The following is a 14,120-nucleotide window of genomic DNA, read 5'->3' as shown; positions in this document are numbered from 1 at the left end:
TCGGTTAGGACATCTACTTTGTGCATGACACAAGTAATTTTTCCAACAATTGTTTACAGACCGATTATTTCACTTATAATTCAGTGTATCACAAATCCAGTGGGTCAGAAGTTTACATACACTAAGTTGGCTGTGCCTTTAAACAGTTTGGAAAATTCCCGAAAATGATGTCATGGCTTAGAAGCTTAGAAGCTTCTGATAGGTTAATTGACATCCTTTGAGTCAATTGGAGGTGTACCTGTAGATGTATTTCAAGGCCTACCTTCAAACTCAGTGCCTCTTTGCTTGACTCCATGGGAAAACCAAAGGAAATCAGCCAAGACCTCAGAAAAAAAATGTAGACCTCCACAAATCTGGTTCATCCTTGGGAGCAATTTCCAAACGCCTGAAGGTACCTCGCTCATCTGTAGAAACAATAGTACGCAAGTATAAACGCCATGGGACCACGCAGGAGTCATACTGCTCAGGAAGGAGACTCGTTCTGTCTCCTAGAGATGAACGTACTTTGGGTCGAAAAGTGCAAATCCATCCCAGAACAACAGCAAAGGACCTTGTGAAGATGCTGGAGGAAACAGGTACAAAATGGTCTATATCCACAGGCAAACGAGTCCTATATCGAACAGGGGGAGGCTCCCAAGCCGAAGAACACATCCCAACCGTGAAGCACAGCATCATGTTGTGGGGGTGCTTTGCTGCAGGAGGGTCTGGTGCACCACTAGAACACCTGGGAAGGACACTGCAGGGCAAATCAGTTTGCAATTTGAAGTGGTACATATGTGCGACAACCTACTAAATTCATAGTGACAGGTTGCACAAGTAAACAAGGAGCATAGACTATTTCCCTGACCGGGAATCGAACCCGGGCCGCAGCGGTGAGAGCGCCGAATCCTAACCACTAGACCACCAGGGAAGGGTACTAGAGTGAAAATCGGTTCCCAGTGTGAGCTGGTACATACAGTTGAAGTCGTAAGTTTCCATCCACTTAGGCTGGAGTCATTAAAACCTGTTTGTCAACCCCTCCACACATTTCTTGTTAACAAACTATAGTTTTGGCAGTCGGTTAGGACATCTACTTTGTGCATGACACAAGTAATTTTTCCAACAATTGTTTACAGACCGATTATTTCACTTATAATTCAGTGTATCACAAATCCAGTGGGTCAGAAGTTTACATACACTAAGTTGGCTGTGCCTTTAAACAGTTTGGAAAATTCCCGAAAATGATGTCATGGCTTAGAAGCTTAGAAGCTTCTGATAGGTTAATTGACATCCTTTGAGTCAATTGGAGGTGTACCTGTAGATGTATTTCAAGGCCTACCTTCAAACTCAGTGCCTCTTTGCTTGACTCCATGGGAAAACCAAAGGAAATCAGCTAAGACCTCAGAAAAAGTGTGAGCTGGTACATACAGTTGAAGTCGTAAGTTTCCATCCACTTAGGCTGGAGTCATTAAAACCTGTTTGTCAACCCCTCCACACATTTCTTGTTAACAAACTATAGTTTTGGCAGTCGGTTAGGACATCTAATTTGTGCATGACACAAGTAATTTTTCCAACAATTGTTTACAGACCGATTATTTCACTTATAATTCAGTGTATCACAAATCCAGTGGGTCAGAAGTTTACATACACTTAGTTGGCTGTGCCTTTAAACAGTTTGGAAAATTCCCGAAAATGATGTCATGGCTTAGAAGCTTAGAAGCTTCTGATAGGTTAATTGACATCCTTTGAGTCAATTGGAGGTGTACCTGTAGATGTATTTCAAGGCCTACCTTCAAACTCAGTGCCTCTTTGCTTGACTCCATGGGAAAACCAAAGGAAATCAGCCAAGACCTCAGAAAAAAAATGTAGACCTCCACAAATCTGGTTCATCCTTGGGAGCAATTTCCAAACGCCTGAAGGTACCTCGCTCATCTGTAGAAACAATAGTACGCAAGTATAAACACCATGGGACCACGCAGGAGTCATACCGCTCAGGAAGGAGACTCGTTCTGTCTCCTAGAGATGAACGTACTTTGGGTCGAAAAGTGCAAATCCATCCCAGAACAACAGCAAAGGACCTTGTGAAGATGCTGGAGGAAACAGGTACAAAATGGTCTATATCCACAGGCAAACGAGTCCTATATCGAACAGGGGGAGGCTCCCAAGCCGAAGAACACATCCCAACCGTGAAGCACAGCATCATGTTGTGGGGGTGCTTTGCTGCAGGAGGGTCTGGTGCACCACTAGAACACCTGGGAAGGACACTGCAGGGCAAATCAGTTTGCAATTTGAAGTGGTACATATGTGCGACAACCTACTAAATTCATAGTGACAGGTTGCACAAGTAAACAAGGAGCATAGACTATTTCCCTGACCGGGAATCGTGCAAATTGGTTCCCAGGTGAGCCGCGATAACCTTCCATATTCATAGCGGTGAGAGCGCCGAATCCTAACCACTAGACCACCAGGGAAGGGTACTAGAGTGAAAATCGGTTCCCAGTGTGAGCTGGTACATACAGTTGAAGTCGTAAGTTTCCATCCACTTAGGCTGGAGTCATTAAAACCTGTTTGTCAACCCCTCCACACATTTCTTGTTAACAAACTATAGTTTTGGCAGTCGGTTAGGACATCTACTTTGTGCATGACACAAGTAATTTTTCCAACAATTGTTTACAGACCGATTATTTCACTTATAATTCAGTGTATCACAAATCCAGTGGGTCAGAAGTTTACATACACTAAGTTGGCTGTGCCTTTAAACAGTTTGGAAAATTCCCGAAAATGATGTCATGGCTTAGAAGCTTAGAAGCTTCTGATAGGTTAATTGACATCCTTTGAGTCAATTGGAGGTGTACCTGTAGATGTATTTCAAGGCCTACCTTCAAACTCAGTGCCTCTTTGCTTGACTCCATGGGAAAACCAAAGGAAATCAGCCAAGACCTCAGAAAAAAAATGTAGACCTCCACAAATCTGGTTCATCCTTGGGAGCAATTTCCAAACGCCTGAAGGTACCTCGCTCATCTGTAGAAACAATAGTACGCAAGTATAAACACCATGGGACCACGCAGGAGTCATACCGCTCAGGAAGGAGACTCGTTCTGTCTCCTAGAGATGAACGTACTTTGGGTCGAAAAGTGCAAATCCATCCCAGAACAACAGCAAAGGACCTTGTGAAGATGCTGGAGGAAACAGGTACAAAATGGTCTATATCCACAGGCAAACGAGTCCTATATCGAACAGGGGGAGGCTCCCAAGCCGAAGAACACATCCCAACCGTGAAGCACAGCATCATGTTGTGGGGGTGCTTTGCTGCAGGAGGGTCTGGTGCACCACTAGAACACCTGGGAAGGACACTGCAGGGCAAATCAGTTTGCAATTTGAAGTGGTACATATGTGCGACAACCTACTAAATTCATAGTGACAGGTTGCACAAGTAAACAAGGAGCATAGACTATTTCCCTGACCGGGAATCGAACCCGGGCCGCGGCGGTGAGAGCGCCGAATCCTAACCACTAGACCACCAGGGAAGGGTCCTACAGTGCAAATTGGTTCCCAGTGTGAGCTGGTACATATGTGCGATAACTTTCCATATTCATAGTGACAGGTTGCACAAGTAAACATGTAGCAAAAGAGTAGTTCCCTGACCGGGAATCGAACCCGGGCCGCGGCGGTGAGAGCGCCGAATCCTAACCACTAGACCACCAGGGAAGGGTACTAGAGTGAAAATCGGTTCCCAGTGTGAGCTGGTACATACAGTTGAAGTCGTAAGTTTCCATCCACTTAGGCTGGAGTCATTAAAACCTGTTTGTCAACCCCTCCACACATTTCTTGTTAACAAACTATAGTTTTGGCAGTCGGTTAGGACATCTACTTTGTGCATGACACAAGTAATTTTTCCAACAATTGTTTACAGACCGATTATTTCACTTATAATTCAGTGTATCACAAATCCAGTGGGTCAGAAGTTTACATACACTAAGTTGGCTGTGCCTTTAAACAGTTTGGAAAATTCCCGAAAATGATGTCATGGCTTAGAAGCTTAGAAGCTTCTGATAGGTTAATTGACATCCTTTGAGTCAATTGGAGGTGTACCTGTAGATGTATTTCAAGGCCTACCTTCAAACTCAGTGCCTCTTTGCTTGACTCCATGGGAAAACCAAAGGAAATCAGCCAAGACCTCAGAAAAAAAATGTAGACCTCCACAAATCTGGTTCATCCTTGGGAGCAATTTCCAAACGCCTGAAGGTACCTCGCTCATCTGTAGAAACAATAGTACGCAAGTATAAACACCATGGGACCACGCAGGAGTCATACCGCTCAGGAAGGAGACTCGTTCTGTCTCCTAGAGATGAACGTACTTTGGGTCGAAAAGTGCAAATCCATCCCAGAACAACAGCAAAGGACCTTGTGAAGATGCTGGAGGAAACAGGTACAAAATGGTCTATATCCACAGGCAAACGAGTCCTATATCGAACAGGGGGAGGCTCCCAAGCCGAAGAACACATCCCAACCGTGAAGCACAGCATCATGTTGTGGGGGTGCTTTGCTGCAGGAGGGTCTGGTGCACCACTAGAACACCTGGGAAGGACACTGCAGGGCAAATCAGTTTGCAATTTGAAGTGGTACATATGTGCGACAACCTACTAAATTCATAGTGACAGGTTGCACAAGTAAACAAGGAGCATAGACTATTTCCCTGACCGGGAATCGAACCCGGGCCGCGGCGGTGAGAGCGCCGAATCCTAACCACTAGACCACCAGGGAAGGGTCCTACAGTGCAAATTGGTTCCCAGTGTGAGCTGGTACATATGTGCGATAACCTTCCATATTCATAGTGACAGGTTGCACAAGTAAACATGTAGCAAAAGAGTAGTTCCCTGACCGGGAATCGAACCCGGGCCGCGGCGGTGAGAGCGCCGAATCCTAACCACTAGACCACCAGGGAAGGGTACTAGAGTGAAAATCGGTTCCCAGTGTGAGCTGGTACATACAGTTGAAGTCGTAAGTTTCCATCCACTTAGGCTGGAGTCATTAAAACCTGTTTGTCAACCCCTCCACACATTTCTTGTTAACAAACTATAGTTTTGGCAGTCGGTTAGGACATCTACTTTGTGCATGACACAAGTAATTTTTCCAACAATTGTTTACAGACCGATTATTTCACTTATAATTCAGTGTATCACAAATCCAGTGGGTCAGAAGTTTACATACACTAAGTTGGCTGTGCCTTTAAACAGTTTGGAAAATTCCCGAAAATGATGTCATGGCTTAGAAGCTTAGAAGCTTCTGATAGGTTAATTGACATCCTTTGAGTCAATTGGAGGTGTACCTGTAGATGTATTTCAAGGCCTACCTTCAAACTCAGTGCCTCTTTGCTTGACTCCATGGGAAAACCAAAGGAAATCAGCCAAGACCTCAGAAAAAAAATGTAGACCTCCACAAATCTGGTTCATCCTTGGGAGCAATTTCCAAACGCCTGAAGGTACCTCGCTCATCTGTAGAAACAATAGTACGCAAGTATAAACACCATGGGACCACGCAGGAGTCATACCGCTCAGGAAGGAGACTCGTTCTGTCTCCTAGAGATGAACGTACTTTGGGTCGAAAAGTGCAAATCCATCCCAGAACAACAGCAAAGGACCTTGTGAAGATGCTGGAGGAAACAGGTACAAAATGGTCTATATCCACAGGCAAACGAGTCCTATATCGAACAGGGGGAGGCTCCCAAGCCGAAGAACACATCCCAACCGTGAAGCACAGCATCATGTTGTGGGGGTGCTTTGCTGCAGGAGGGTCTGGTGCACCACTAGAACACCTGGGAAGGACACTGCAGGGCAAATCAGTTTGCAATTTGAAGTGGTACATATGTGCGACAACCTACTAAATTCATAGTGACAGGTTGCACAAGTAAACAAGGAGCATAGACTATTTCCCTGACCGGGAATCGAACCCGGGCCGCGGCGGTGAGAGCGCCGAATCCTAACCACTAGACCACCAGGGAAGGGTCCTACAGTGCAAATTGGTTCCCAGTGTGAGCTGGTACATATGTGCGATAACCTTCCATATTCATAGTGACAGGTTGCACAAGTAAACATGTAGCAAAAGAGTAGTTCCCTGACCGGGAATCGAACCCGGGCCGCGGCGGTGAGAGCGCCGAATCCTAACCACTAGACCACCAGGGAAGGGTACTAGAGTGAAAATCGGTTCCCAGTGTGAGCTGGTACATACAGTTGAAGTCGTAAGTTTCCATCCACTTAGGCTGGAGTCATTAAAACCTGTTTGTCAACCCCTCCACACATTTCTTGTTAACAAACTATAGTTTTGGCAGTCGGTTAGGACATCTACTTTGTGCATGACACAAGTAATTTTTCCAACAATTGTTTACAGACCGATTATTTCACTTATAATTCAGTGTATCACAAATCCAGTGGGTCAGAAGTTTACATACACTAAGTTGGCTGTGCCTTTAAACAGTTTGGAAAATTCCCGAAAATGATGTCATGGCTTAGAAGCTTAGAAGCTTCTGATAGGTTAATTGACATCCTTTGAGTCAATTGGAGGTGTACCTGTAGATGTATTTCAAGGCCTACCTTCAAACTCAGTGCCTCTTTGCTTGACTCCATGGGAAAACCAAAGGAAATCAGCCAAGACCTCAGAAAAAAAATGTAGACCTCCACAAATCTGGTTCATCCTTGGGAGCAATTTCCAAACGCCTGAAGGTACCTCGCTCATCTGTAGAAACAATAGTACGCAAGTATAAACACCATGGGACCACGCAGGAGTCATACCGCTCAGGAAGGAGACTCGTTCTGTCTCCTAGAGATGAACGTACTTTGGGTCGAAAAGTGCAAATCCATCCCAGAACAACAGCAAAGGACCTTGTGAAGATGCTGGAGGAAACAGGTACAAAATGGTCTATATCCACAGGCAAACGAGTCCTATATCGAACAGGGGGAGGCTCCCAAGCCGAAGAACACATCCCAACCGTGAAGCACAGCATCATGTTGTGGGGGTGCTTTGCTGCAGGAGGGTCTGGTGCACCACTAGAACACCTGGGAAGGACACTGCAGGGCAAATCAGTTTGCAATTTGAAGTGGTACATATGTGCGACAACCTACTAAATTCATAGTGACAGGTTGCACAAGTAAACAAGGAGCATAGACTATTTCCCTGACCGGGAATCGAACCCGGGCCGCGGCGGTGAGAGCGCCGAATCCTAACCACTAGACCACCAGGGAAGGGTCCTACAGTGCAAATTGGTTCCCAGTGTGAGCTGGTACATATGTGCGATAACCTTCCATATTCATAGTGACAGGTTGCACAAGTAAACATGTAGCAAAAGAGTAGTTCCCTGACCGGGAATCGAACCCGGGCCGCGGCGGTGAGAGCGCCGAATCCTAACCACTAGACCACCAGGGAAGGGTACTAGAGTGAAAATCGGTTCCCAGTGTGAGCTGGTACATACAGTTGAAGTCGTAAGTTTCCATCCACTTAGGCTGGAGTCATTAAAACCTGTTTGTCAACCCCTCCACACATTTCTTGTTAACAAACTATAGTTTTGGCAGTCGGTTAGGACATCTACTTTGTGCATGACACAAGTAATTTTTCCAACAATTGTTTACAGACCGATTATTTCACTTATAATTCAGTGTATCACAAATCCAGTGGGTCAGAAGTTTACATACACTAAGTTGGCTGTGCCTTTAAACAGTTTGGAAAATTCCCGAAAATGATGTCATGGCTTAGAAGCTTAGAAGCTTCTGATAGGTTAATTGACATCCTTTGAGTCAATTGGAGGTGTACCTGTAGATGTATTTCAAGGCCTACCTTCAAACTCAGTGCCTCTTTGCTTGACTCCATGGGAAAACCAAAGGAAATCAGCCAAGACCTCAGAAAAAAAATGTAGACCTCCACAAATCTGGTTCATCCTTGGGAGCAATTTCCAAACGCCTGAAGGTACCTCGCTCATCTGTAGAAACAATAGTACGCAAGTATAAACACCATGGGACCACGCAGGAGTCATACCGCTCAGGAAGGAGACTCGTTCTGTCTCCTAGAGATGAACGTACTTTGGGTCGAAAAGTGCAAATCCATCCCAGAACAACAGCAAAGGACCTTGTGAAGATGCTGGAGGAAACAGGTACAAAATGGTCTATATCCACAGGCAAACGAGTCCTATATCGAACAGGGGGAGGCTCCCAAGCCGAAGAACACATCCCAACCGTGAAGCACAGCATCATGTTGTGGGGGTGCTTTGCTGCAGGAGGGTCTGGTGCACCACTAGAACACCTGGGAAGGACACTGCAGGGCAAATCAGTTTGCAATTTGAAGTGGTACATATGTGCGACAACCTACTAAATTCATAGTGACAGGTTGCACAAGTAAACAAGGAGCATAGACTATTTCCCTGACCGGGAATCGAACCCGGGCCGCGGCGGTGAGAGCGCCGAATCCTAACCACTAGACCACCAGGGAAGGGTCCTACAGTGCAAATTGGTTCCCAGTGTGAGCTGGTACATATGTGCGATAACCTTCCATATTCATAGTGACAGGTTGCACAAGTAAACATGTAGCAAAAGAGTAGTTCCCTGACCGGGAATCGAACCCGGGCCGCGGCGGTGAGAGCGCCGAATCCTAACCACTAGACCACCAGGGAAGGGTACTAGAGTGAAAATCGGTTCCCAGTGTGAGCTGGTACATACAGTTGAAGTCGTAAGTTTCCATCCACTTAGGCTGGAGTCATTAAAACCTGTTTGTCAACCCCTCCACACATTTCTTGTTAACAAACTATAGTTTTGGCAGTCGGTTAGGACATCTACTTTGTGCATGACACAAGTAATTTTTCCAACAATTGTTTACAGACCGATTATTTCACTTATAATTCAGTGTATCACAAATCCAGTGGGTCAGAAGTTTACATACACTAAGTTGGCTGTGCCTTTAAACAGTTTGGAAAATTCCCGAAAATGATGTCATGGCTTAGAAGCTTAGAAGCTTCTGATAGGTTAATTGACATCCTTTGAGTCAATTGGAGGTGTACCTGTAGATGTATTTCAAGGCCTACCTTCAAACTCAGTGCCTCTTTGCTTGACTCCATGGGAAAACCAAAGGAAATCAGCCAAGACCTCAGAAAAAAAATGTAGACCTCCACAAATCTGGTTCATCCTTGGGAGCAATTTCCAAACGCCTGAAGGTACCTCGCTCATCTGTAGAAACAATAGTACGCAAGTATAAACACCATGGGACCACGCAGGAGTCATACCGCTCAGGAAGGAGACTCGTTCTGTCTCCTAGAGATGAACGTACTTTGGGTCGAAAAGTGCAAATCCATCCCAGAACAACAGCAAAGGACCTTGTGAAGATGCTGGAGGAAACAGGTACAAAATGGTCTATATCCACAGGCAAACGAGTCCTATATCGAACAGGGGGAGGCTCCCAAGCCGAAGAACACATCCCAACCGTGAAGCACAGCATCATGTTGTGGGGGTGCTTTGCTGCAGGAGGGTCTGGTGCACCACTAGAACACCTGGGAAGGACACTGCAGGGCAAATCAGTTTGCAATTTGAAGTGGTACATATGTGCGACAACCTACTAAATTCATAGTGACAGGTTGCACAAGTAAACAAGGAGCATAGACTATTTCCCTGACCGGGAATCGAACCCGGGCCGCGGCGGTGAGAGCGTGCCCCAGTGTGAATCCTAACCACTAGACCACCAGGGAAGGGTACTAGAGTGAAAATCGGTTCCCAGTGTGAGCTGGTACATACAGTTGAAGTCGTAAGTTTCCATCCACTTAGGCTGGAGTCATTAAAACCTGTTTGTCAACCCCTCCACACATTTCTTGTTAACAAACTATAGTTTTGGCAGTCGGTTAGGACATCTACTTTGTGCATGACACAAGTAATTTTTCCAACAATTGTTTACAGACCGATTATTTCACTTATAATTCAGTGTATCACAAATCCAGTGGGTCAGAAGTTTACATACACTAAGTTGGCTGTGCCTTTAAACAGTTTGGAAAATTCCCGAAAATGATGTCATGGCTTAGAAGCTTAGAAGCTTCTGATAGGTTAATTGACATCCTTTGAGTCAATTGGAGGTGTACCTGTAGATGTATTTCAAGGCCTACCTTCAAACTCAGTGCCTCTTTGCTTGACTCCATGGGAAAACCAAAGGAAATCAGCCAAGACCTCAGAAAAAAAATGTAGACCTCCACAAATCTGGTTCATCCTTGGGAGCAATTTCCAAACGCCTGAAGGTACCTCGCTCATCTGTAGAAACAATAGTACGCAAGTATAAACACCATGGGACCACGCAGGAGTCATACCGCTCAGGAAGGAGACTCGTTCTGTCTCCTAGAGATGAACGTACTTTGGGTCGAAAAGTGCAAATCCATCCCAGAACAACAGCAAAGGACCTTGTGAAGATGCTGGAGGAAACAGGTACAAAATGGTCTATATCCACAGGCAAACGAGTCCTATATCGAACAGGGGGAGGCTCCCAAGCCGAAGAACACATCCCAACCGTGAAGCACAGCATCATGTTGTGGGGGTGCTTTGCTGCAGGAGGGTCTGGTGCACCACTAGAACACCTGGGAAGGACACTGCAGGGCAAATCAGTTTGCAATTTGAAGTGGTACATATGTGCGACAACCTACTAAATTCATAGTGACAGGTTGCACAAGTAAACAAGGAGCATAGACTATTTCCCTGACCGGGAATCGAACCCGGGCCGCGGCGGTGAGAGCGCCGAATCCTAACCACTAGACCACCAGGGAAGGGTCCTACAGTGCAAATTGGTTCCCAGTGTGAGCTGGTACATATGTGCGATAACCTTCCATATTCATAGTGACAGGTTGCACAAGTAAACATGTAGCAAAAGAGTAGTTCCCTGACCGGGAATCGAACCCGGGCCGCGGCGGTGAGAGCGCCGAATCCTAACCACTAGACCACCAGGGAAGGGTACTAGAGTGAAAATCGGTTCCCAGTGTGAGCTGGTACATACAGTTGAAGTCGTAAGTTTCCATCCACTTAGGCTGGAGTCATTAAAACCTGTTTGTCAACCCCTCCACACATTTCTTGTTAACAAACTATAGTTTTGGCAGTCGGTTAGGACATCTACTTTGTGCATGACACAAGTAATTTTTCCAACAATTGTTTACAGACCGATTATTTCACTTATAATTCAGTGTATCACAAATCCAGTGGGTCAGAAGTTTACATACACTAAGTTGGCTGTGCCTTTAAACAGTTTGGAAAATTCCCGAAAATGATGTCATGGCTTAGAAGCTTAGAAGCTTCTGATAGGTTAATTGACATCCTTTGAGTCAATTGGAGGTGTACCTGTAGATGTATTTCAAGGCCTACCTTCAAACTCAGTGCCTCTTTGCTTGACTCCATGGGAAAACCAAAGGAAATCAGCCAAGACCTCAGAAAAAAAATGTAGACCTCCACAAATCTGGTTCATCCTTGGGAGCAATTTCCAAACGCCTGAAGGTACCTCGCTCATCTGTAGAAACAATAGTACGCAAGTATAAACACCATGGGACCACGCAGGAGTCATACCGCTCAGGAAGGAGACTCGTTCTGTCTCCTAGAGATGAACGTACTTTGGGTCGAAAAGTGCAAATCCATCCCAGAACAACAGCAAAGGACCTTGTGAAGATGCTGGAGGAAACAGGTACAAAATGGTCTATATCCACAGGCAAACGAGTCCTATATCGAACAGGGGGAGGCTCCCAAGCCGAAGAACACATCCCAACCGTGAAGCACAGCATCATGTTGTGGGGGTGCTTTGCTGCAGGAGGGTCTGGTGCACCACTAGAACACCTGGGAAGGACACTGCAGGGCAAATCAGTTTGCAATTTGAAGTGGTACATATGTGCGACAACCTACTAAATTCATAGTGACAGGTTGCACAAGTAAACAAGGAGCATAGACTATTTCCCTGACCGGGAATCGAACCCGGGCCGCGGCGGTGAGAGCGCCGAATCCTAACCACTAGACCACCAGGGAAGGGTCCTACAGTGCAAATTGGTTCCCAGTGTGAGCTGGTACATATGTGCGATAACCTTCCATATTCATAGTGACAGGTTGCACAAGTAAACATGTAGCAAAAGAGTAGTTCCCTGACCGGGAATCGAACCCGGGCCGCGGCGGTGAGAGCGCCGAATCCTAACCACTAGACCACCAGGGAAGGGTACTAGAGTGAAAATCGGTTCCCAGTGTGAGCTGGTACATACAGTTGAAGTCGTAAGTTTCCATCCACTTAGGCTGGAGTCATTAAAACCTGTTTGTCAACCCCTCCACACATTTCTTGTTAACAAACTATAGTTTTGGCAGTCGGTTAGGACATCTACTTTGTGCATGACACAAGTAATTTTTCCAACAATTGTTTACAGACCGATTATTTCACTTATAATTCAGTGTATCACAAATCCAGTGGGTCAGAAGTTTACATACACTAAGTTGGCTGTGCCTTTAAACAGTTTGGAAAATTCCCGAAAATGATGTCATGGCTTAGAAGCTTAGAAGCTTCTGATAGGTTAATTGACATCCTTTGAGTCAATTGGAGGTGTACCTGTAGATGTATTTCAAGGCCTACCTTCAAACTCAGTGCCTCTTTGCTTGACTCCATGGGAAAACCAAAGGAAATCAGCCAAGACCTCAGAAAAAAAATGTAGACCTCCACAAATCTGGTTCATCCTTGGGAGCAATTTCCAAACGCCTGAAGGTACCTCGCTCATCTGTAGAAACAATAGTACGCAAGTATAAACACCATGGGACCACGCAGGAGTCATACCGCTCAGGAAGGAGACTCGTTCTGTCTCCTAGAGATGAACGTACTTTGGGTCGAAAAGTGCAAATCCATCCCAGAACAACAGCAAAGGACCTTGTGAAGATGCTGGAGGAAACAGGTACAAAATGGTCTATATCCACAGGCAAACGAGTCCTATATCGAACAGGGGGAGGCTCCCAAGCCGAAGAACACATCCCAACCGTGAAGCACAGCATCATGTTGTGGGGGTGCTTTGCTGCAGGAGGGTCTGGTGCACCACTAGAACACCTGGGAAGGACACTGCAGGGCAAATCAGTTTGCAATTTGAAGTGGTACATATGTGCGACAACCTACTAAATTCATAGTGACAGGTTGCACAAGTAAACAAGGAGCATAGACTATTTCCCTGACCGGGAATCGAACCCGGGCCGCGGCGGTGAGAGCGCCGAATCCTAACCACTAGACCACCAGGGAAGGGTCCTACAGTGCAAATTGGTTCCCAGTGTGAGCTGGTACATATGTGCGATAACCTTCCATATTCATAGTGACAGGTTGCACAAGTAAACATGTAGCAAAAGAGTAGTTCCCTGACCGGGAATCGAACCCGGGCCGCGGCGGTGAGAGCGCCGAATCCTAACCACTAGACCACCAGGGAAGGGTACTAGAGTGAAAATCGGTTCCCAGTGTGAGCTGGTACATACAGTTGAAGTCGTAAGTTTCCATCCACTTAGGCTGGAGTCATTAAAACCTGTTTGTCAACCCCTCCACACATTTCTTGTTAACAAACTATAGTTTTGGCAGTCGGTTAGGACATCTACTTTGTGCATGACACAAGTAATTTTTCCAACAATTGTTTACAGACCGATTATTTCACTTATAATTCAGTGTATCACAAATCCAGTGGGTCAGAAGTTTACATACACTAAGTTGGCTGTGCCTTTAAACAGTTTGGAAAATTCCCGAAAATGATGTCATGGCTTAGAAGCTTAGAAGCTTCTGATAGGTTAATTGACATCCTTTGAGTCAATTGGAGGTGTACCTGTAGATGTATTTCAAGGCCTACCTTCAAACTCAGTGCCTCTTTGCTTGACTCCATGGGAAAACCAAAGGAAATCAGCCAAGACCTCAGAAAAAAAATGTAGACCTCCACAAATCTGGTTCATCCTTGGGAGCAATTTCCAAACGCCTGAAGGTACCTCGCTCATCTGTAGAAACAATAGTACGCAAGTATAAACACCATGGGACCACGCAGGAGTCATACCGCTCAGGAAGGAGACTCGTTCTGTCTCCTAGAGATGAACGTACTTTGGGTCGAAAAGTGCAAATCCATCCCAGAACAACAGCAAAGGACCTTGTGAAGATGC

General features: G+C 45.7%; 1 protein-coding gene and 16 non-coding genes across 17 annotated transcripts in view; all 17 read right to left on the bottom strand.

The window, feature by feature from the left end:
• The window catches only part of LOC139402971 (uncharacterized), a 99,819-nt gene that overhangs the window by 13,192 nt on the left and 72,507 nt on the right, over window positions 1-14,120 (bottom strand). The gene's annotated exons all lie outside the window — the stretch shown is intronic.
• Window positions 3,435-3,506, bottom strand: trnae-cuc (transfer RNA glutamic acid (anticodon CUC)). The gene has a single exon. It is a non-coding gene; the product is annotated as a tRNA-Glu (tRNA).
• On the bottom strand, window positions 3,616-3,687 carry trnae-cuc (transfer RNA glutamic acid (anticodon CUC)). The gene has a single exon. It is a non-coding gene; the product is annotated as a tRNA-Glu (tRNA).
• Window positions 4,672-4,743, bottom strand: trnae-cuc (transfer RNA glutamic acid (anticodon CUC)). The gene has a single exon. It is a non-coding gene; the product is annotated as a tRNA-Glu (tRNA).
• Window positions 4,853-4,924, bottom strand: trnae-cuc (transfer RNA glutamic acid (anticodon CUC)). The gene has a single exon. It is a non-coding gene; the product is annotated as a tRNA-Glu (tRNA).
• Window positions 5,909-5,980, bottom strand: trnae-cuc (transfer RNA glutamic acid (anticodon CUC)). The gene has a single exon. It is a non-coding gene; the product is annotated as a tRNA-Glu (tRNA).
• Window positions 6,090-6,161, bottom strand: trnae-cuc (transfer RNA glutamic acid (anticodon CUC)). Its single transcript has one exon. It is a non-coding gene; the product is annotated as a tRNA-Glu (tRNA).
• Window positions 7,146-7,217, bottom strand: trnae-cuc (transfer RNA glutamic acid (anticodon CUC)). Its single transcript has one exon. It is a non-coding gene; the product is annotated as a tRNA-Glu (tRNA).
• Window positions 7,327-7,398, bottom strand: trnae-cuc (transfer RNA glutamic acid (anticodon CUC)). The gene has a single exon. It is a non-coding gene; the product is annotated as a tRNA-Glu (tRNA).
• trnae-cuc (transfer RNA glutamic acid (anticodon CUC)) lies at window positions 8,383-8,454 on the bottom strand. The gene has a single exon. It is a non-coding gene; the product is annotated as a tRNA-Glu (tRNA).
• Window positions 8,564-8,635, bottom strand: trnae-cuc (transfer RNA glutamic acid (anticodon CUC)). The gene has a single exon. It is a non-coding gene; the product is annotated as a tRNA-Glu (tRNA).
• Window positions 10,685-10,756, bottom strand: trnae-cuc (transfer RNA glutamic acid (anticodon CUC)). Its single transcript has one exon. It is a non-coding gene; the product is annotated as a tRNA-Glu (tRNA).
• Window positions 10,866-10,937, bottom strand: trnae-cuc (transfer RNA glutamic acid (anticodon CUC)). Its single transcript has one exon. It is a non-coding gene; the product is annotated as a tRNA-Glu (tRNA).
• Window positions 11,922-11,993, bottom strand: trnae-cuc (transfer RNA glutamic acid (anticodon CUC)). The gene has a single exon. It is a non-coding gene; the product is annotated as a tRNA-Glu (tRNA).
• trnae-cuc (transfer RNA glutamic acid (anticodon CUC)) lies at window positions 12,103-12,174 on the bottom strand. Its single transcript has one exon. It is a non-coding gene; the product is annotated as a tRNA-Glu (tRNA).
• trnae-cuc (transfer RNA glutamic acid (anticodon CUC)) lies at window positions 13,159-13,230 on the bottom strand. Its single transcript has one exon. It is a non-coding gene; the product is annotated as a tRNA-Glu (tRNA).
• On the bottom strand, window positions 13,340-13,411 carry trnae-cuc (transfer RNA glutamic acid (anticodon CUC)). Its single transcript has one exon. It is a non-coding gene; the product is annotated as a tRNA-Glu (tRNA).

This window comes from Oncorhynchus clarkii, unplaced genomic scaffold, assembly GCF_045791955.1.
Source record: "Oncorhynchus clarkii lewisi isolate Uvic-CL-2024 unplaced genomic scaffold, UVic_Ocla_1.0 unplaced_contig_2111_pilon_pilon, whole genome shotgun sequence".
NCBI classification, from domain to species: Eukaryota; Metazoa; Chordata; class Actinopteri; order Salmoniformes; family Salmonidae; genus Oncorhynchus; species Oncorhynchus clarkii.
The sequence above is the reverse complement of the archived record's forward strand: the minus strand, read 5'-3'. Positions and strand labels throughout refer to the sequence as shown.